This window comes from Lactuca virosa, chromosome 4 (genome assembly GCF_052849685.1).
Source record: "Lactuca virosa cultivar CGN04683 chromosome 4, Lactuca_virosa_CGN04683_v6, whole genome shotgun sequence".
NCBI lineage: Eukaryota > Viridiplantae > Streptophyta > Magnoliopsida > Asterales > Asteraceae > Lactuca > Lactuca virosa.
Genome location: NC_136429.1, coordinates 491,031,287 through 491,055,671, shown reverse-complemented (window position 1 = coordinate 491,055,671; position 24,385 = coordinate 491,031,287). Strand labels below are relative to the sequence as shown.

The 24,385-nt window shown below is 40.2% G+C and overlaps 1 pseudogene; it reads left to right on the top strand.

Moving 5' to 3' along the window:
• The first annotated feature begins 3,484 nt into the window (after positions 1-3,484).
• LOC145106939 (receptor-like protein kinase FERONIA) overlaps positions 3,485-24,385 on the top strand; it is a 37,605-nt pseudogene continuing 16,704 nt past the window's right edge.

Below are 24,385 nucleotides of genomic sequence, written 5' to 3'. Positions count from 1 at the left end.
CTTCAGGATAATTGAAGAGAAGGCCAGGGTAACTAGGAAGGAGTTAAGATCAAATACAGATGCACAGTTGAAGCACAGGTGAAGATTGTTCCGTGGCTTCAAGTGGGAGATTGTTGAGTATGAATCCACAGAAATGTTGAGTGTGAATCCACAGAAAAGCTGGTCAAAAATGGCAGGAACAATGTGAAGTTGTGAAGCCACAATTGTTGAATGAAGACCCAGTTGTGTTTTTTGACTACTTCTGATTTCCATCTCTATATAAGAGATTATTCTGTATTTGTAACACTTGTATCTAGTGTAACAAAGAAAGAGTGCAGATTAGCACCAAGAAATATAAACTCCAAGTTACCCTCGTGTGGACGTAGGTCAGAAATAGACCGAACCACCTTAAATCCCTCGTGTTCTTGTTTTTCGTGAGTTGTGTGTGTTTAGAGTCGTGTGTTAAGTGTCTCGATCCTAACAAACAATTGAAAATAGCGGGTTAATTCCCACCTAATTGAAGCAAGAACAAAATTGATATTGAAAACAGTACACATATACATAACGCCTGATAATAAATTGTTATTAATAGAGTAAATGATAATAAAATGCTATTAATGAGTAAATGAGCTGTATTAATTGTTTATATAATAAGGTTTTCTATACAACCGTATTCTATTTAAGTGTATTCTATTTGTTGTTTTCTAGTAGTGGAATTTATTTGTAGAAAAGAAAGACGAAAATTGCAAATTATATATTTTTTATTATTTCAGTTTTCACAGCCAAAGCTATAACATGTTTTTACTTTTTGTAGCGAGTCAGCTTTCACCACCAAAACCAAGACAGGTCTTCCATGTAGAAGTTTCATATCACAGGATTTTACGTTGTTGACCTCTTGTTCCTTGAGTAATCTTAGAAATTTTTTATTTGTCACTACTATCTCCTCCCTCAAACTGTGTATATCGTTGAAATTTGACCCAACACTTTTACCTTCTCTTTTCGCTTTGTCTCTTCGCATTAGACGGGGCTCATGTTTAGGCCCGGGCTCGAATGAGACTCGAGCTGGGATTGGAGTCGGCTTTCTTGAACATTTTGACAAGGGTTAATTAAATTCAGTTTGCGATTGAAATTGGTTGTGGGTTGGGATTTGAATTAGAATTTGTTAACAGGATGGGATTAGAGTTGGAATTGAGAGTCATGATGAAATTGGAATTGAGTTGGGTATCCCATAGCAACATAATAGAATTTTTGAGTCTTTGTAAATTCTGATTCAGATATGGCTTCATGATTTCTGATTTTGTTTAGTGATTAGCTTCGTGAAATTGTAAATTCGCCATATTTGGTTTTCAATTTGAGATTAAATTATTTGGATCTCTGATAACTCAAGGATGAGGACCACTGAGGCATTGGGGTATTTCAAAGTTCAGGTTTGGAGGAAATTTACATATTTGTAAATACTGATGTTAAATATTGATTCTTAATTGTTGCTTTTGTACTCTATTGTTGTTAATGCATTTTTTTTCCTGGATTATTGATTTTGTGTTAGACTAGCTTCAATAAAATTTCTATTTTAATTTTTAGTTATTTTTTGAGTTGTGTTCATCATTCAACTTTTTGATAAAACTATTTCTTTTTCAAGTATACTCCGTAACATTTGATGAGAAAGCTACATATCATTGTAGATGGAAATTGTGATATGGCTGTGTGGCAAATTTGTAACATGCATTTTAAAAACATCATAAAAAGTTGGTCACCCCATGATGCCGATACATCACCTTTTTTAGTAATATTTCACCATTTGAATTATTGTTCTTTCAATATTAGTATTTGTCTTGATTTTAAGAGTAGTTGCTTCAAATTGTTCAAGGTTTCTATGATTTTGGAAAAAGGAAGTATAAACAACTATTTACACACTAGAAAAGGAAAATTGGATTGAACAGAGATAATGGATCTTGATTTAGGAGATTTGAGTATTGCTAGACTAGTTTTTATGGTGTAATTAGCATATGAGATATGTTACTTATGGTAGCACTTAATCTTATAGATTTTTTGTATTAACAATGTTTTTTGTTGTGTTCAATTACAGGTTATGTTGATGTATCAGACCTCATGGAAGTTCCAATTCTAATGAGTAATGAGACTGGATATGATGAAATTAATGGTTAGCAATTTAGCAAAATAGAAATCGTGAATCACATTGTCCAGAACAATGAAATTGTTTAAAGTTTTCAAGAAAACATAGTTGTAGTTGTTATTGATAAGAAAATAATAAATAAATAATGTATTGCACTATGTTTAATAATATTATATAGTATGTGTTTCTTGAATTATATTGTACACATATAGGGGCATTTTTAATTAATCTTGCCCTGGGCATGAAAAACCAATGGAACGGCCCTGGTTGATCTATTTTACTAGACTGAAGGTATCGGGTTTCCTGTTTTCAGGGATTATGTCGTATTTGTAGGGGTGAGCATGGTGCGGTTTGGTGCGGTTTCAATGGCAAACCGAACCACAAACTGCAAGGTGTGATTTTTGCATTCTTAAAACCGTTGGGTGCGGTTTTCCAATGGTTCGGTTTTGCGGTTTCTAAATGCGATTTCGGTTTTAAAACGATTCTAAAATTTGATGTGGTGTTTTGATGTTTTTTGGTGTATTTAAAAAAAAACACGATAACAATGTGCATGCAAGCTTGTAAGGTGCATTTTTTTTTCACTTTTTGAAACCGTTTATTTGTAAAAGTTTATTTTCAGTTCAAAATAAATTATATAAATCAAAAGTTCTAAGTGACTTTATATACAACGGTTGACTAAGAAAAAAATAATTGAATTTTGGTTTACTTGTTATAACCTTACATAGTTAATTAGTGACCTATTCTAAAACCAACTATCAAAGTCCAAAGTCCAAATATAATATGTATTAATATTTCTTAGTAATTTAAAAAATATGTATATATTATAGAATATAAATATAAATTAGTGATTTATTATTTTATAAATCTTCGGTGCGGTTCGGTTTTGATGGACCAGTTTTTTGGTAAAAACCGCACCGACCCGTAAACATTCGGTTTTGCAAAAATAAAATCCGCACCATTGGTTTTTTCATCAGTTTCAGTTTGTTGGTTACGGTTTTGTCGATTTATTTTTAGTCGGTTCGGTTTTTGCTCACCGCTACGTAGTTGTGTATGATTTTGATGGTAGCAGAAGAAAACAAGACCTATGGCTTGCGATGGATCCTAAGCTTGATGCATGATCACAATATAGTGATGCTTTTTTGAATGGTTTGGAAGTTTTCAAGCTTAGGAAGAATGGTAGTCTTGCTGGCCCCAACCCAAAGCTCCGCCCTACACCACCATCTCCACCACAACCATCGCTTTCCGGAGAAAAGATAACTCCACCATACGTAGCCAAAATTAGCACCATTGGCAGAGCGTTAGGACTTATGTTGTTGATTTTAGGTTTCATCATTTTCCGGCGAGTGAAACGCTCTGGCGACAAGTCATCCGATGAGCAAAAATCAAAAGATTCCGGCCTCCCGTCTGATAGGTGTCATCGGTTTACAATTTACCAGAGAATTTGAAGAAACTCATGTAATCAGGAGAGGAGGGTTTGGTATGGTGTACATAGGGCACATCGACAATGATACACCAGTTGTTGCAATTAAATGACTAAACATGTTATCCAAACAAGGTTTTCATAAATTCCAAACGAAAATCGGATTGCTTTCAAAATTACGGTATGTCCAACTTGTGTCTTTAATCGGATACTGCGATGAAGAGGGTGAAGTGGTACTTGTGTATGATTACATGTCTCATGGGACATTACATGATCATTTATACAAGGGAAACAACCCTAATTTACGATGGAAACGACATTTAGAAATTTGCATTGGTGCAACGAAAGGGTTGCATTATCTACACAGAGGTGCAAACCGTGCGAGCTACATAAAGGACCTAACCCTTCACATTTTTGTGCACTCTTTCCCTCAAGAAGCCTTATACGAATTTGGCTATCCCTTCTCCTCTCTCTATACTCATCCTCTTGCTAGCTTTGGTGTGATTCCATTAGAGGCACGACAATTGTGGTGCTTGATTCGAAGATATCAACAAGTAGGTGTTCATTGTTATTTGGTACAATAACAATCAATGTATGTAATCCTTAACCCTAATTTGGAATTTTCGAAAATAGCCTAGAGTTCTTGGGGTTTCCTTTTGATGTTCATAGTTATACATTTAATAGAGAAAACATAGATTTTTATTAGGGCTGCATGCACACTTAAAGAGTTTAAGTTTTGTTTGTTTTGAATAAAACCCATCAGTCGCGAGGTGAAATCAACTAATATTTTGATCGATGAGAATATTGTGACGAAAGTGGCAGATTTGGGTTTGTCAAAGTCAGGGTCGAAAGAGAAAGCAGTGGATCATGTTAGCAGAATAGTGAAAGGGACACTTGGGTATATGTATTAACAAATATATGTATATTGCATTTTATATTGTATTTTATATTTTGTTGTGATGTCTTCCTAGAATAGAGGGATACCAATTCATTGTATTTATACTCAATTGGATTTAATGGAAAAGCAAGGGAAATACGTTTTGTATTATGGTATCAGAGTTGTATACCTAAAAACCCTATTTTTCTTATCCCATACAACGCCTATTCTACCGCCATTTACACCCTCTGTTCTCATCATCTTCTTCCGCTATGACGGGAACACCTGCAATTGATGATTCTTCTTCCTCAGTCTCCAAAACACCTTTTAACCCAGCATTCAGTGTCAACAACATCAGGAACACCATTTCTGTTATCCTTGAATGAACTGACGGTCACTATGCCTTGTTGATGGAACTTTTCAATATTCATGTTTGCACATATAATGTTCAAATCACATAAACCCCGATGTTCCACGCCCCAAATATGTCGATGAATCCACTTGGCTTCGCTTAGACGCCATTGTCAAACAATGGATTTATGCCACTATCTCTTATAATCGGTGGGAATCAAACATGAAACCGGGTGCATCCGCTCAAAATTTGTGGAACTAACTCCAGGAGATCTACCAAGACAATCGAGCCACATGCAATGTCTACCTCGAAGAACAGTTTAATTCTACTCTACTTGAATCCTTCTCCAATGTTCACAACTATTGCTCTCGTCTCAATAACTTGTCTGATCAACTTGCCAACATAGGTAATCCTAATTCAGAAACTAAAATGGTCCTTTAAATGATTTCTCGTCTCACACTGGGTGCTTATGATACTGTTGCAACTTTGATACAACAAACCGAACCACTTCTAAGTTTCAATAAAGCATGTTCCCAACATCTCCTAGAAGAAAAACGACGCAGCAAGCACGCCACCCCTACACTGCAAGCCATGATCAATCTGAAGATGACTGACTCTTCCTCCGACAACATCTCTCCGTCGTCGGATAACAATAATACCGGCAATACTTCATGAGGTCGGGGTAACTACCGCGGAAATCATCAGGGTCAAGGTACTCAATGAGGACGAGGTAGGGGCCGTGGACATTTCTCTAATTCTGGAACCGATAATTGTTCCTGGCCATTCCCATGGTATCAAATGGCACCATGGTTTGTTCCTCCCTGCCCCTATCCAATAGCTACTCTAATTTCTCAAGCGAGTCTCCTTGGACCTTTTCCACGAATTTCAAACCAACAACAATAAAATGGGTCTCAATCTCACTACTCCAACGATTATGCAATGCCTATGCCACCGACCCAACCTGATGCTACCTTCAACATCATGCATTTACGTCCTCCTGACAGCTCCTGGTACATGGACACATGCTTTACCTCTCATCTCACCAACAACCTAGATAACCTTTATCACATATCTCATTTAAGTAATCAGCATTCCATTCAAGTTGGTAATGGCACAAATATTCCATCTTGTGGTCGGGGTTTCGCGACCCTCTCTTTTCCCAATCATTCTTATCACCTACACAATGTTTTCATGTCCCTAAAATCATTAAAAACTTGGTTTATGTTTGCAAATTTACAACTGATAATCTCCTCTCTGTTGAATTTGATCCATTGAGTTTTTTTTGTGAAGGCTTTTATAACGAAGAAGGTCCTCATGAGGCACAACAATACCGGTGATCTTTATTCGTTCACTTCACCCACATTCGCACCTCAATTTGTTGCTCTTCATGCCGCTTCACCCTCAACTTGGCATAGTCATTTTGGTCACCCGGGAACTTCTGTTTTTTAAACTACTTAAGTCTAGTTTTTCCAATTTTAATTCCAAGCCTACTTACAAGCGTAATGCATGTTCTTTAGGAAAACATTGTCATTTACATTTTCTTTATACCGTACTCTTACTTTTGCTCCTTTTGATATAATACATGCTGATTTATGGATCTCTCCTATTGAATCTAAACTTGGTAACAAATACTATATTGTGTTACTTGACGACTTTTCTCATTATCTGTGGACTTTTCCTTTACACACAAAATCACAAGTATTTGATGTGTATAACCAATTTCAAACCAACATTCAAACACAATTTCTTAAAACCATTTAGTGGTAGAGAATTTAACAACTCTATGTTTAACCAGCTCTTCAATAAAACCGATACTCAATTCCGTTTCACTTACCCATACACATCTCTTCAAAACAGGAAAAGCTGAACGTATTATACGCAGTATCACCAACATGGTAAGGATCAATCTCCTTCATGCATCGTTGCCTCCTTATTTTTGGAACCATGCTCTATCTTTCGCCACATACATACTCAACATCTTACCCAATACCACCATTAACAATAAACACCCATAGAGGTTCTATACCTAAGAAAACCAACCTATTTCCACCTACGCAGTTTCGGATGCCTTTGCTACTATAATATTTCTGTCACTACACTAAATAAACTCGCTGTCGATTCATTCCTTTCATTATCCTTGGGTAGCCCTAACCATCGTGAGTACCTTTGGCACACTATATACGATGACAAACCCATCATTTCACGCCATGTTACCTATGACGAACACACCTTTCCCTACCAAAATCGCTCTTCCTATCCTTCATCATCTTATGATTTTCTCGATGATGTACCATCCTCCTCGTATTTGTCTAATCATCTCCAACATAATTCCTTTCCCCACAATACTCATACCGCTTATCCGAACACCGATAACCCCTTTTTCAATCCACGCTCCAGCCTCCAAACTCTCCACCCTCCTCTACCCATAACAATCGTTCCTTATCTAATTCAGATTCTGACAACCCACCGGTTCCCCCACCTTTGGCCCAACATCCAATGACCACTCGTTCCAAGAGTGGCATACAAAAATGAAACCCAAAATATTCCCTTTACACTAGTCATATTTCTCCAATTCCTTCTACTCCTAAGTCCGCTCTTCTTGATAAAAATTGGAAATGTGCCATGCAAACTGAATTTAATGCCTCACTTAAACAGGATACATGGGATTTGGTTCCTAGACCATCTAGTACTAATGTTATTGGTTGTCATTAGATATTCCGACACAAGTTTAACTCAGATGGTTCTCTTGAACGATACAAGGAACGACTCGTTGTTAATGGAAAATCCCAAGAGGTAGGTGTTAGGTTTTGATATTTATGAAACGTTCAGTCCTGTGGTCAAACCTGCAACTATACGAACTGTTTTAATCCTTGATCTAAGTGATCAATGGCCCATTACCAATTTGATGTTAAGAACACTTTCCTTCATGTAACTCTCCACGAAACCGTATACAGGCATCAACCACCGGGTTTCTCTAATCCATTTTTCCTGGTTATGTTTGTGAGCTACACAAATCTCTTTACGGTTTAAAGCAGGCACCACAGACAAGGTATCAACGTTTTTGCACATTACCTATTGCGTATCGGTTTTGTGTGTAGTAAAAGTGACACATATTTCTTCATCTATAGACGCAACAATGATTATGCTTACCTCCTCATTTATGTCAATGATATTATGATCATAGCGTCTTCTTCAAGACTTAAAACATATAATATTGCCTCTCAAAGGGTAACATGCTTTTATCTCATGAAAAGTACGCCACTGAAATTATCAAACGCGTAAAGATAGAGAATTGCAAATTAGTCGCTACAACTGTTGATACTAACTCCAAATTAAGTGCATTTATGCGTGATCCAATTGTTGATCCTTCTACTTACCGACGATTGGCAGGGGCCCTTCAATACTTAACTTTTACCCGCCCGGATATATCCTATGTAGTCAAACATATTTGTTTATTCATGCATGCACCACGGGAACCTCATCTAAATGCTTTGAAACGGATCATACAAAATTTACAGGGTACTTTGCAATTCGGTTTACACTTGTACTCATCCAAACCGTCTAAACTTGTCGCCTACACCGATGTCAATTGGGGTGGTTGCCCCGACACTTGTCGTTCAACCTTCGACTATTGCGTCTTCTTTGGTGATAATTTGATTTCATGGCACGAGAAACACCAGTCTACCTTATCTCGCTCAAGTACCAAAGCCGAGTATCGAGGTGTAGCTAATGTTGCTATTGAAGCTTGTTGGTTGCGCAACTTACTACTCGAACTTCACACACCACTTAAGGCTGTTACGTTGGATTATTGTGATAATATCTCTGCTGTTTACTATTCTGGTAATCCCATTCAACACCAACGAACAAAACACATTGAAATGGACATCCATTTTGTCCGTGATAAAGTAGCTCTCGGTCATGCTCGGGCTCTCAATGTTCCCTCTGCGTACCAGTATGCCGATATCTTCACAAAAGGTCTTCCACGTCTACTACTTTTGGATTTTAGATCCAGTTTGAGCATTCATCCCCCTCCCGCTCCAACTGAGGGGGGCTATTAATAGATTTATGTATATTGCATTTTATATTGTATTTTATATTTGGTTGTGATCTCTTCCTAGAATAGAGGGATACAAATTCATTGTATTTATAATTAATTGGATTTAACTGAAAAGGAAGGGAAACATGTTTTGAATTAATATGGATCCTGAATATTACAAATTTCAACAACTTATAGAGAAATTTGATGTGTACTCATTTGGGGTTGTATTGTTAGAGGTGTTGTGTTCAAGGCTAGTGATCATAAACTGAGGGTTACCGATGAATAGATGAATTTGGATGAATGGGGTAGGTTAAATTATGGAAATGTGATGTTGCATGAGATAGTTGATAAGAGAAGAAGTGATGACATTGCTCCAAATTGTTTGATGAAGTTTCGTGAGGTGGCAAATAGTTTTTTGAGAATCAAAGGGAGCAAACATTCGAAGATGGATAAATTTGTTTGGGGCTTAGAGTTTGTGTTGCAGTTACAGGAGGTGGCTGAGAAGAAAGATGGTGAGGTGGCAGGTAAGATGAAAGGTGGCAGTGGCATGTTGAGAAATCAAGAATTTATGTTTTCGGTGAAAGGAGAGGATGTAAGTGTAGTTGAGGAGAATGATTATGAGTTAGAGGGGTCTATTGGAGTGGGAATACAACATTGATTGACATCTACTGATGGCAACCACCATTAAGTGTTTGTATCCGAAACGATTTTACCCAAATGAAGATAAAGGGTAGTATAGTAAATTAGTTTTGGATGATAAGTGGAAGTATAGTAATTTAGGTTTGAATACCTGGTTATTTTTAGCCTATATATTATTAGCCCACTTGTTTATGGGCCTTTTAGCCTTTAGCTCTTTAGGGTTTTTTCTAGCTAGTATTTATATTCGCTTTGGTCTTTCTAGACTTTATGCTTTTTATTGTGAACCCCTTGTAATTTCTCTTTATCATAATCATATCGAAATGTTATCATGGTATCAAAGCAGAGGTTTGATACGTTGTTAGAAGCTTTTCTAGGGTTACTGTAGCAGTTTCGAAGGAAGTTTAGCTCAAACTGTTGTTGTTTCTTCGTTGGTGAATTTCATTTGCTTGATGGTATTCGTTTGGTGTTGCTGATGATTCGTTGTTGCTGTTCAATTTCTTGTTGCCGTTGTTGCTGTTTGATTTCTTCTTATCCGATTGATTGCTTTCGCTGGTTTGTTACTCCTCTCATTCTCAGATTGCTATACTGTTATTGTGGTTATTTATTCATTGTCAACATGACTGGAAAGGATGATTCCCTTCAGTTAATCAGTACTTGTCTGGATGGAAAGAATTATACGTATTGGTGTTACGTTCTGAAGAACTTCCTTCGTGGGAAGAATATGTGGGGCTATGTCACTGGGACTAAAGCCAAACCCTCAGTGCCTTAAGCTGGGAATTTCGATTTATTGGTTGATGCTTGGGAGACTGATAACTCCAAGGTTATTACTTGGATTAATAATTTTGTTACTCAGTCTACTGGTATGCAGTTGGCTATATATGACACAATAAAAGAAGTTTGGAATCACTTGGAGAGACTGTATACTCATTCCAATTTTGCTAAACAATACCCATTAGAATATGATATTCGTTATCTTCAACAAAATGACCAGAGCATTCAAGATTTCTATGCTGCTATGTCTGATTTGTGGGATCAATTGGCTCTTACTGAATCTAAAGAGTTAAAAGATTTTGAGCTTTACATTGCTAGGAGGGAAGAATAACGTTTGGTACAGTTCTTGATGGCCCTGCGTTCTGATTTTGAAGGCCTATGAGGAACGATTGTTCATCCCTCTCCCCTTCCCTCAGTGGATTATGCTGTTCATGAGTTGAATATAAAGGGTCAACCTCCATTCCTACTTCCACTCCTGTTGTGCTTGTTGTTTCCTCTAATCAGTATTGACAAACTTCAAGAGTTGCTTATGATGAGTGTGCATTTTGCAAACAGAAAAATCATTAGAAAGCTCAGTGTCTATTATTAGTCAACAAGGGTAAATCTGGTCAGCCTCAGTCTTGACAACAAAATAGGTCTGGTCAACAGAAGTTTCAGCCATGTTCCTCTGGTACTCCTCCATGGACACCTCGTCCTCCACAGTTTGTTGATGCTGCTACACCACGAGGTGACACATAGTATGTTGGAAACATGCCACCATCTTCACTGGATCCCAAGGTTTTTGAGAGTTTCAGACAATATTTGGCCTCTAATCCCACTGCCATGTCTGCATCCATGTCTCATTCTGGTCCTACTTCATCGGGTACATGAGGTATTCCCTCATCTTTATGGATTTTAGATTCTGGTGCAACCCATCACATGACTCCTCATTTATCATCATTTACTTCTTTGTCACATGTGTCATCTATTTCTGTTATGCCTGCTAGTGATACATCTATGCTAGTTGAGGGTGTTGGGTATATCTCTATTTCTCATATCATTCTTCCTGATGTTTATTACTTTCTCAAACTTACTTTGAATCGTGCCTCAGTCAGTAAGTTATGTATGTCTGGTAATTGGGTGTTCTTTTCAGAGTCTGTATGTGTTATACAGGATCAACACACCCAAAATGTGATTGTGATCGACCGTAGGGTGGGGGAACTGTATGTTTTGGAGGTACTCAAAGTATCTACTGTTGCTGCCTCCAACATTGATTTATCTTCTTTTCGTTTGAGTCCTTTGTCGTATGAGTTTTATCTATGGCCTTCTTGTTTGGGACATGTGTCTCTATCACGTTTGAGTTTTCTTGCATCTATTGGTGTTTTGGGTCATCTGAACACTAGTGATATTTCTGATTGTGGTGGTTGTAAACTGGAAAAAAAATTTGCTTTACCTTTTAGTAAAAGTATGTATTGTTTTATTGCTCATTTTGACATTATTCATTATGATGTGTGGGGTCCTGCACTAGTATCCACAAAGGGTGGGTTAACATATTATGTATCTTTTATAGATGATTATACTCGATATACATGAGTATCTTATGAAATGTAGATCAGATTTCATTGGTATTTACAACAATTTTTGTCACACCCCCGAACCAGACGGCGGAAAACGTCCGGGGGCTTACGCGTGACTTCATCATTGGAGTATCATCACAAGGTATATAATTGTAACATAACATCATCATCATCACACATGTAATATAACAACATTCATTGTTTACATCGAGTATTGTATTTGAATAATACATGCCAAAATAATTAAAGTCTGATGAAATAGAAATATAACAAAACATCCATTAGTTTGTTCGTCCCAACTTGCTTCAATGGTTTCTTGAGAGTACAAGTTAATTTAAAAATGTCAACATAAAAATGTTGGTGAGTTCATAAGCATGTTTGAGAAAATGATTTGTATAGCTTTGTAATCAGAAGAAAATTCTGTATTTTCTTAAAATAGTTTGGTATGTTTGTGTCCGATCTTGTATCAATGCATGTATGTTATTGTAACATCCAAAATTTCGGGTATGATAATTGGTGTTTCAATTTCGAGGATTTAGGGGGGACTCGACGAGTTGTAGGTCTGACTCGCCGAGTCACATCGAGTTGACCACGTGGATTTAATGAGCGGACTCGACGAGTCCAAGTATGGACTCGTCGAGTAGGTACTGGGCAGAGAAAACCCTAAGTTCCGGGGTTGGAGCCTATTTAAAGGAACTTATGACCTTGGATGCACCTCATATCCCCTGTGAGAAACCCTAAATCGCCATTGGAGCCATGTGAGAGTTCTTGTGATGAAATCAAGTAATTTTGGTGTGATTTTGCAAAGGAAGTGAAGGGATTCAGCTAGAAGGACCAAAGGAGGTTGTTATTCTGAGACATCCAAGCAAGGATCTCCATTCTGAGGTAGTATTTCACCCCTTCCTTCTATTTTGTGTAGAATCCTTGAATCTAGGGTTTTCTTTACCCTTTCTTGGATTGTATATGATGCTTATGAGGTCCCAATGTGGAAAAAGTCTTAGATCTAGACCTTAAGGGGTCCAGAGAGTCCCAACCATTCTGCTTTTTGTTGTTCCTTTGGAGATATGAGCCTGGGTTGCCATTTTAGAAGCTATTTCACCAAAAGAAGCTTTATGTGTGTTGCATGAGTGTAAAGATTGGACCTTTTCGTGATTATTGAGCATTGGGAAGTCAGATCTATAGGTTAGAGAAACAGATCTGACCTGAGAAGGTCATATGAATATTGCCATGGAAGGAACTCGCAGAGTCCATAAGGGGACTCGACGAGTCGAGTCGGGTTGCCCCGATTCGTGTCCAGTGGTAACATGTCGAGTGAAAGGTTAACTCGGCGAGTTGAGTGAGGATTTATGAGGATTCAGAGGACATGCATGGACTCGCCGAGTCACGCGAGTGCACTCGACGAGTCTGGTCAAAATTTGACCATTGACCTGGGTTGACTTCAGTTGGCCTTAGGGTGTTAGTCATGCCGAATCAAGAGAGGTCAGGAAAGGGTAGAATGGTCTTCTACCCATTCATTAGAGACGAGGACAAGAGGAAGTATTAATTAGAAATGTTTGCCTTATGTGTTAGGCGGTGGCTCGATCGAGGTTATCAAGCCAGAAGGTTTACTAGACATCATGTGAGGCGAGTCTTCTCACTATACTTTACCTAGAGTGCTAATTATGTGTGACCGGAAGGCTTATGTGTTATGATGAGTATGTGATGTATGTTGTTGTATGATATGTATGTGCTATGTTATGTTACGAGTATTATGATATGGACCGGAAGGTCAAAGGGGTATGGGCCGGAAGGTCAAGATGATACGGACCGGAAGGTCATAGAAGTGGGACCGGAAGGTCTATCAGGATTATGGGACGGAAGTCCCCTGACACACATGGACCGGAAGGTCTTGTGGAGCTATAGCCTTGAGTGGCATATGTGCGTATGTGGTATTTGGGGAACTCACTAAGCATTTATGCTTACTATTTATGTGATATGTGTTTCAGGTACCAGCGAGGATCGCTGGAAGGCGTCGGCATGATCTGTATACATTGATGGAGTTTTATGTATTTGAGGTCTTGGGATTGTTTTATTTGGAGGACATGTGTTACATTGGATTTTGATAATTATTATGAATGAAATTATGTTTTAAAAATGAAAAAAAATTGTGTTGGAAATTCACGCTGTTACAATTTTGTATCAGAGCCTTGGTTTGAGGGATTCGGATGCACCTTCGGGTGTATTTGAACTCAAACTGAGGATTTGAAAACGTTTTCATAAAAGAAACAATTTTTCTAAAACGTAAAGGAATGTGAGGAAAGCGAAAAGAAGCAATGTGTACGATCAGCCAGCGCCCGAACGGTGATTTCCCAAAATACCCTTACATTATGTGTTATGAGATATGATATGATATACATGCTAGAGTAGGCTAGGTATTCCTATTAGGACTGGAGTGGCCTGATTTGTGATACCTTAGCCTAGGAGATTACTGCTGCTATGAGATGCTTCGAGAGTGAGTAGGTGGCAGTGAGGAGCTTATGAGAAGTCTACCGAAGGGTAGCCTATGCTTAGCGAGATGTAGAGTACTTGTGATCTGGGATCCTAGGAGGAGGACTTGGAATGAATGCTGATGCGGTGTGGAAGGTAGTATAGGGCCCGTACTACTGAAAACACCGGATCAGTGAGCAGTCCAAGTAAGAATCCTTAGGATTCCCAGGAACAAGTAGGATTGGGTGATCGAGTACGAGTATACTCGAACGAGTCTCTGATTTCGTTTATGTTGTGAGACATCATGGTGGGTACACGTCACACACCAGAGAGCAGCGGATTCAGCGATGACGAGATTCATAGGATGATTCATGACGAGGTGGCCAAAGCTATACGAGAGGCCATACCGGAGATGTTTGGGTCTATTAAGACCACATTGATTGAGACGTTCGATGAGAGATACGCTGCTGTTACGGAGGCTGCTGCTGCTGCAGCCACCGCAACTGTCGCAGCTGCTAGGCCACAGGGGGGGGTGACTCGTTGCTGTACCGGGAGTTCAGCAACACGAAGCCACCAGAGTTTGATGGGACTCAGGACCCGATCGCTGCGATGAGATGGATTTTTGATATTGAGGGATGCTTCTACACCTGTTCGTGTCCGGAGCATCTGAGGGTACGGTTCGCACTGAACCAGCTCCGCTTGGGAGCGACGGATTGGTGGAAGTTTGTGACGGCAAACTTCACTCTTGCAGAGATCTAAGAGGTGACCAGGGAGAGGATCACCACCATGTTCGGAGATGAGTATGTTCCCCCGGTGGAGGGGGCATGGTTGGCACCGAAGTTCTTGTCCCTCAAGCAGGGGACGAAGTCCGTGACTGTGATTACACGGATGTTCCACGAGAGGGCGTTGTTTTACCCTGAGCATGTGTCGTCTGAGGAGGCACGCATGAGTCGGTATTTGAGCATTCTGAGGAGGGACATTCGGGAGTTCGTGGCGAACTCGACTTACCGGATATTTGCTGAGCTCCAGGCAAATGCCCGGAAGAGGGAGATTGAACTAGAGACTCAGGCCAGGGAGGAGGCCGAGTCTCAGAGGAAGGACAGGCGACCGGTATAGGTACAGCCGGCAGCCAAGCGGGCTAAGCCCACTGATACGAGATCTGGAGGCCAAAAGGGCTGCGCTTGTGGGAAGTGCAGTAAGGGACATGATGGAGTTTGTCGAGTAGGTGCTTGCTACAAATGTGGCAAGGAGGGGAATATAGCCAAGGATTTCCCCAAGGGATTCATGGTTTGCTTTCATTGCAACCAGACTGGCCACCGGAGGGCCAAGTGTCCGCAGCTGTTACAGGGATCTGCCCCTGCTGCTACACGAGCTACTAAGGGTCGGCGAGCGAAGGCTAAGGCACCGAAGACACGAGGGAGAGCCTTCCAGATGAATGCGGAAGGAAGTCCGCACAACACCTAATGTTGTGGCTGGTACTTTTCTTGTGAATTTCGTACCTGTTTTGGTGTTATTAGACTCGGGTGTGAGTCGATCTTTCGTGTCATTAACATTTAGCCAGCACATCAGTATCCGGCGAGAAGCGATGAGTAGACCTCTACGAGTTTCTATAGCTGATGAGCGAGCGGTGTATGCTACTGAGGTGATTCGAGGATGTGTACTCAAGATCTTCGGTGTTGAGTTTCCGATAGATCTGGTCCCGATTGCGATGGGGGACGTTTGTGTCATTGTGAGCATGGATCGGTTGAGCCGACTTGGAGCTGTTATAGACTGCGAGCGTCAGATGGTGACGATACGAGACCCTAGTGGGGGAGCACTGACAGTATATGGAGAGGGTACTCGATGTGGGTAAACATTTTCCTCGGCCGCTAGAGCGAGACAGAGTTTACAACAGGGCTGTAAAGTGTTTGTAGCATATGGGATGGAACGATGGTTTGGGAGTCAAGGATTAGGAGTATGATGATTCATTATTCCCGAACTAAGAGTCAGGGTTTTTACTGGACAATCGAGATGTCTGGAAATGGATTGGTATGAGATTCGGAATGATTAAAGGCAGTCATGATGAGAAGTTTATGAGGATTTCATCAGAAATCCGGGATATTGGAGTTGCTTAATCTCCGTCGGGGAGATTACCGCACATCACCTTCCAAGAGTAAGTGTAATGTTTCCGGCGGAAACGGTCTGTGAGATAGATTGTTAGTACGCCAATTGGTGATGGTCCGAACCCTGAGTGGGGGAGAATCGGGTACTTTATTGAGGGGATCTGAGATTTGTTCAAAAGCGATTAGAGATCGGGATATAGAGATCTGCGGTTCAGGTTCATGAGATCATGGGTATTGGTGGTCGAGGCGAGACGTAGAGGGAGATAATGCATGTAGTGCATGTTGAGAATAGATGAGTGTCCCCACGACAAGTAGCCGTTGGTCGGAGACCTTGAGGTGGTTAGGAAATTCTTCGAGATTACTATGGTGAACTCGAGATGGTTGGCTCGTAAGATTTGTCTGGCAGTGGAGAGAATTCTGGTTCATTGTATGGGCTGTTATGTGGTTCGGAAAAAGGCAGGAACTGATTAGGCAATAACTACGAGGTCATTATGAGTATTCTTGCATGAGTTTTGAGCTATATAGAAGGAAGTTTCGAATTGTCGTCAACATGTTCTGAGTCATTGGCGATTCCTTCATGTTTCAATTGAGAGTTGGGATACTCCATAGTGGCGTGAGATGAAAGGAAAATTTGTTGTGAGATTTTAAAGGAATGCGTGGGTGTATCTGTGAATGATGAAGGAGATCAGGGGTTGAGGCAGTACATCATGAGGTTCTATGGTAATTTGCCGAGATATCCGAGTATGATGACCTGAAGTTCGGATCAGTTTTGAGTCTTGGGTTGAGACTGCAAGTGGCGTATTGTGTATCTGTGGTACCAGTGGGAGCCCTTGGGTATTGACATCGGGAGGGATTATTTAAGAATGAGGATTTCAGGAAAGAGAGGTTGTTGTGATGCTACGAGAAGCCGTAGTACTCACTAGTCAGAGGTTGTTGTAATGCTACGGGAAGCTGTAGTACTCACTAGTCAGAGGTTGTTGTGATGCTACGGGAAGCCGTAGTACCCACTAGTCAGAGATTGTTGTGATGCTACGGGAAGCCGTAGTACCCACTAGTCAGAGGTTGTTGTGATGCTACGGGAAGCCGTAGTACTCACTAGTCAGAGGTTGTTGTGATGCTACGGGAAGCCATAGTGCCCACTAGTCAGACGTTGTTGTGATGCTACGGGAAGCCATAGTACTCACTAGTCAGAGGTTGTTGTGATGCTACGGGAAGCCATAGTACTCAATAGTCAGAGGTTGTTGTGATGCTACGGGGAGCTGTAGTACTCACTAGTCAGAGGTTGTCGTGATTGCTACGGGGAGCCGTAGTACTTACTAGTCAGAGGGAGGTTGTTGCGATGCCACGGGGAGCTGTAATACTCTTGAGTCAGTAAAAGGTGGTTATGAGGAAGTGCTCTTTGACCAAAGAACGACGCAGAAGAGTTTGGGCAATGGTAGCCCTAATAGTTGAGTTTTTGGGAGCCTGACGGTCAAACCAGGAAAGAGACTGGGGTCCCCATATTTGTCGGGAATCGTTATCTTATGACTTGAGTGGTGGTTGTCGCATCATGAGGGAGTTGGAAAAAGTGGTATTCGCGCGGATTGCAGGTTGAGTCATGAGATGATTGTTTCATTGGGACAAGTGGTTCCAACGTCGGGTCGGACCAGACTCTCGAGTTTGAGTTTGGCTTTGGTAGTACGTTGGGTAGGCGAGAGAAGATTCTGGATTCTGAGGGGGGATTATTGGTTGAGGGGTATTGTTGTCACCCGATATCTTAGACCCGAGTGAGGTTAGTTCGTTAGTACGGGAGATACCAAGAGGTGCATGAGACAAATGATTATTATTTAGGCTGAGGTCGAGGGTGAGACGATTTCAGTTGGGAGTATAGTATTCGTTGGGGTAAAGAGAACTTCGTGACTTGGGTGTCACTGGGCCGAGATAGTTGATGTGAGAAGGAAGTCAGTGATACACTTGGAATATGTTATGAGTAACCTTTGGAAGTGTATTCGATATTGTTGGGTACGTATGGCATGGGTGATCGGTAACCGATTGTTGGGTTTATATTTGGAAGTCAGAAGGGATATCTTAGTGGCAGAGGGGCTGGATTTGTTTCGAATTCAGGAGTTCCTGGTCGGGTTCAGGTATTCATAGAGGAAGATATCGTTTTGGTGTGAGATCCTTTCAGTGGTGCTTTTCGGGTGTTTGGTTTCTATATATGTGGTTCGAGAAGCGATTTCGAGGGCGAAATCAAATTAAGTGGGGGATATTTGTAACATCCAGAATTTCGGGTATGATAATTCATGTTTCAATTTCGAGGATTTAGGAGGGACTCGACGAGTCGCAGCTCTGACTCGCCGAGTCACGTCGAGTTGACCACGTGGATTTAATGAGCGGACTCGACGAGTCCAAGTATGGACTCGCCGAGTAGGTACTGGGTAGAGAAAACCATAAGTTCCGGGGTTGGAGCCTATTTAAAGGAACTTATGACCTTGGATGCACCTCATATCCCCTGTGAGAAACCCTAAATCGCCATTGGAGCCATGAGAGAATTCTTATGATGAAATCAAGTAATTTTGGTGTGATTTTGCAAAGGAAGTGAAGGGATTCAGTTAGAAGGACCAAAGGAGGTTGTTATTCTGAGACATCCAAGCAAGGATCTCCATTCTGAGGTAGTATTTCGCCCCTTCCTTCTGTTTTGTGTAGAATCCTTGAATCTAGGGTTTACTTTACCCTTTCTTGGATTGTATATGATGCATATGAGGTCCCAATGTGGAAAAAGTCTTAGATCTGGACCTTAAGGGGTCCAGAGAGTCCCAACCATTCTGCTTTTTGCTATTCCTTTGGAGATATGAGCCTGGGTTGCCATTTTAGAAGCTATTTCACCAAAAGAAGCTTTATGTGTGTTGCATGAGTGTAAAGATTGGACCTTTTCGTGATTATTGAGCATTGGGAAGTCAGATCTATAGGTTAGAGAAACATATTTGACCTGAGAAGGTCATATGAATATTGCCATGGAAGGAACTCGCCGAGTCCATAAGGGGACTCGACGAGTCGAGTCGGGTTGCCCCGATTCGTGTCCAGTGGTAACATGTCGAGTGAAAGGTTAACTCGGCGAGTTGAGTGAGGATTTATGAGGATTCAGAGGACATGCATGGACTCGCCGAGTCACGCGAGTGCACTCGATGAGTCTGGTAAAAATTTGACCATTGACCTGGGTTGACTTCAGTTGACCTTAGGGTGTTGGTCATGCTGAATCAAGAGAGGTCAGGAAGGGGTAGAATGGTCTTCTACCCATTCATTAGAGATGAGGACAAGAGGAAGTATTAATTAGAAATGTATGCCTTATGTGTTAGGCGGGGGCTCGATCGAGGTTATCAAGCCAGAAGGTTTACTAGACATCATGTGAGGTGAGTCTTCTCACTATACTTTACCTAGATTGGTAATTATGTGTGACCGGAAGGTCTTATGTGCTATGATGAGTATGTTATGTATGTTGTTGTATGATATGTATGTGCTATGTTATGTTATGAGTATTATGATATGGACCGGAAGGTCAAAGGGGTATGGGCCGGAAGGTCAAGATGATACGGACCGGAAGGTCATAGAAGTGGGACCGGAAGGTCTATAAGGATTATGGGACGGAAGTCCCCTAAGACACATGGACCGGAAGGTCTTGTGAAGCTATAGCCTTGAGTGGCGTATGTGCGTACGTGGTATTTGGGGAACTCACTAAGCATTTATGCTTACTGTTTATGTGATATGTGTTTCAGGTACCAGCGAGGATCGCGGGAAGGCGTCGGCATGATCTGTACACATTGCTGAAGTTTTATGTATTTGAGGTCTTGGGATTGTTTTATTTGGAGGACATGTGTTACATTGGATTTTGATAATTATTATGAATGAAATTATGTTTTAAAAATGAAAAAAAAATTGTGTTGGAAATTCACGCTGTTAGAGTTATTGATTAATAGAATGCCAAAAGTGAATGAAGAGAATGTAAATAGAATGTCCCCAGACAACCCGATGTTGACTGTAAAAGAAGAAAAGAGAAGGTTGTCGTACCAACCCCGAGGTTGAGTACCAGTGTGAGTAAGTTTCCGAGTAATCCAAGAGAAAAGACAATGGTCTTCCGCAAACTTCATAACGTTAATTCCTCTAAGTGAGCCGTCATAGCCATACTATATAATGACAATTTCGCCTGTCTTGGCTTTTGTGAACGCCGACGGAAAAATAGAATAAGGTTATCGTCACCCTAGACTGATGTAGTCTAACTGTAGCGAACAGCTCAGGTGTGAGGTGTCATCCCCGTATAGATCTATACACAAAACCCCGCTCTCCCTCCAAGAGACTCTGATTATAACTATAGGCTACGATCGTACACTCAATAGGTGTCAACCGACACGTCTCACTAGATCCTTAATCGAATTTACGAGAAGAAAAACATATAAAACTCAGACCTCATGCCCAATGAACCATGTAAGTGAACCACTAAGGCATCGCTAAACATGTAAGTCATTTCAAGGCCCGATAGGAATGAGATTATATAACATGGGCCCAAAATATATGTAAAAGACAACTAAGGCCCATTTCACATGAAATGTATTTATGGGCCCAAATAGCACGCAAATAGTATCCAAGGTCCGTCGCGCATGTTAATGGGTCAATAAGGCCCAATAAACATATAAATAGTATTCAGGACCTATCAAACATATTAATGGGTTACTAAGACCCAATAAACATGAAAGTGACCTAATTAGCCCGTTTGCTAGGTGTGATCTTGAGATGATTGTCAAGCTCTAAGGTGTTCTAACAGCATAGATCATAAAAGAAGGTGGGTTAAGAAGAGATTTAAGGTGTAACTTGAAGTTAAACTTCTTAGGTAAGAGTTGCTTACCAAATTGGATGAGTTTTTGATGAATTCTTCTTGAAACACCCACACAACTCACGAATTTTGGGAGGAAATTATGAGAGGATTTCTTTGAGTTTTGGGAGGAAAAGATGAGAGAAAATGTTGAGTTTGAAGATGAGGAGTGATGGTGAGGAGGCCTCAAGGCCGTGAGTTTGAAGAGCGGAGAGGGAGAGAGAAAACTTGCCTAGATACATGGGAACTTACATTGATGTATGGTGGTTATGGTGCATAGGCGACCACCATGTAAAAATGATGTGTCATGTGCTAGTAAATTCCCTTTTTCTCTCTTTTTTTACATATTGGGCCGAGAATGGGCTAAGAGAAATGAAGATGAAATGGTTTGGGCCCATTCTTGGCTTTGTTCGAATTTTATGAAACCCAATAATATTTTTCGGCCCATTGGGCTCTAATGAGTGTTCATGGCCCTATGAAATAAAAAGGAATGGAGTTTACGGCCAATTAGGGCTAATGAAATTAGTTATGGCCCATCATGGCCCAATAGAAATAAAATGGATCATTCTAGGCCCATATCGCCCAAATACCCTAACTTCATGGAGGTGGGTCCAATTAGAGCCCAAATAGGGTTCCCAGGCCCAAAGTAGTTAAATTGGAAGTTTATTGGTCCATTAGGCCCAATAAGAGAATCCTAGTTCATAATGAACTTGAACCAGGATTTCTAGGGTTTTCAACCCATAGTTGAACATATGAGGTGTATTGTATTAGGTCTTGAACCTCTTGAGTGAGTTTTGATTTCAAATGGATGATTTTGATTGAGCATAGAGTATGATATACACTTAGAGTACAAGGTTTACAATAGATGATGTTTACATGAGAGTAGAATTTCCTAGCAGAAATGCTAGTTGTGACAATTTTAGAGCTCTTATTAAAACTCAACATTCAGTTGTGATTAAGTGCTTCAGGTGTGACTTAGGGGGTGAATATACATCTAATGATTTTAATCAGTTACTTGCTGATGGTACCATACACCAGGCATCGTGTACTAACACTCTTCTGCAAATGGTGTGGCAGAAAAAAACACCATCATATTGTTGAGACTGCTTGCTCATTGCTCCAGGTTGCGCAGGTCCCTAATGCCCTTTGGGGAGTAGCAACCGTAACTGTTGTTTATGCGATTAATCGTATGCCTACTTCATTGAATTCAGGAATGTCTCCTTTTGAGAAGCTATATGGTCATCTACCAGACTACTCTTCCTTACGAGTTTTTGGATGTACTTGTTTTGTTCTTCGTCCTCATGTTGAAAGGAACAAGTTGGGGCCGAAATCTTCTATTTGTGTATTTTTGGGGTATGGTGTTGGACAGAAAGGATACCGTTGCTATGATCCTGTGAGTCAGAAGTTATATGTTTCCCGACATGTCACTTTTTTGGAACATATTCCTTTCTATTCGATTCCTGCTACAGCCCACAATGTAATGAAGTATGATCTTCTACATATTGATCCTTTTGATGAAGAGATAGAGGCTCGAGACCCATCTATGCTGCTTGATCCTTCAGCTCATGACACACCCACTTCTTTAGAGAGTTCCTTGACTCCCCCTGTTCCTGAGTCTACTCCTCTGACTGTTGAAATTGAAGATCCACCTCCACCACCACCCCTCAGGAGATCTACTCGTCCTGTCAAGTCCACTAAGCTTCCAGATTTTGCTTACTCCACATACTCAGGACCATTTGCTTCATTTATAGCGAGCATCCATCATTTGTTTGAACCTAAATCGTATAGAGAAGTTGTTTTAGATCCTATTTGACAGAATACTATAGCTGAGGAACTCACTGCTCTTCATCAGACTCATACTTGGGATTTGATTTCTCTTCCTCTTGGGAAACATACGATAGGTTGTCGTTGGATGTACAAGATAAAAACAAAAGCTGATGGTTCTGTTGAGCGGTACAAGGCCAAACTTGTAGCAAAAGGGTATTCCCAACAGTATGGTTTTGACTACGAAGAGACATTTGCCCCAGTTGCAAAGATGACGACAGTCCGTACTATGATTGCAGTTGCATCCATTCAACAGTGGAAGATCTTTCAAATGGATGTCAAGAATGCATTTTTGAATGGAGACCTCCATGAAGAGGTTTATATGATTCCTCCCCCAGGAATTCAGTGTCACACCCCCAAACCAAGGATGGCGGAAACGTCCGGGGGTGGAGGACTTCATGTATAGTATCATAACAACAATTGTAATAGTAATTGAAGCAAACACAACCAACATATATATAATTGAAAAAGTGACATCATTGTATGAATTACATGTTTACGAATCAATTACAATATGTTGACAAAATACGAAATAGTAGACGCCTTAGCGCCCTATCCTCAAAAGCACTTGGTTACCTGTTTAATGATTTCCTGAGAATACAAGTTGTTTGAAAAAGTGTCAACACAAAGGTTGGTGAGTTCATAAGTTTTTTTGTTTGGTATTATTAAAAGCCTTTCGTTTGTAAAAGTAGTATTTGTGTTAGAAAATCCAATATTTTCCTTAATGTGTAAATGTAGTCTTAAAACCCAAAGACCGAAATGTACAAGTAATTTGTCATATTTATAGTAAAACAATACAAGTTTAAATCGACATAAACTCGTTAAATTTTAATGAAGTTCCCGTAAATTCCAATGTTTATTAATACTTTATGTGAGTTTATTATAACCATACTATGACCAAGGTTGCCTAAAACGACGTTCTTCAGGCGTCGGAAATGTTATGACATTTGTCACCCCAGACCTATCGGTCTAACTGTTGCATGCAGTTTAGGTGTGGGTTTGTCAAACCCAATATAGATCTATACACAACTATCACGCTCTCCCTCAAGGAGACTCTGGTTACAATACATGACTTAATGGTAATTTGAAGTAAATGTCTCACAAAGTCATTAACGAAATTACGTGTTATGAAAACTTGGTACCGTATGGCCGTACCTTGCTTAATGAAAATATCCTTTGTATAAATGTACCCTTTTTAAATGTATGTGTTATGTAATGTATCATAAACTATACCTATTATAGTTTATCAACCAAGGGTAGTACGTAGTAATGTATGCAAACTATATTCAAAATAGTTTATTAAATGTTTGAATGTATCGGTTGTACTTTGATTATAATCACTTGTTATTCTTTATATCTTATATGTCCAAATCCATTTGTAAA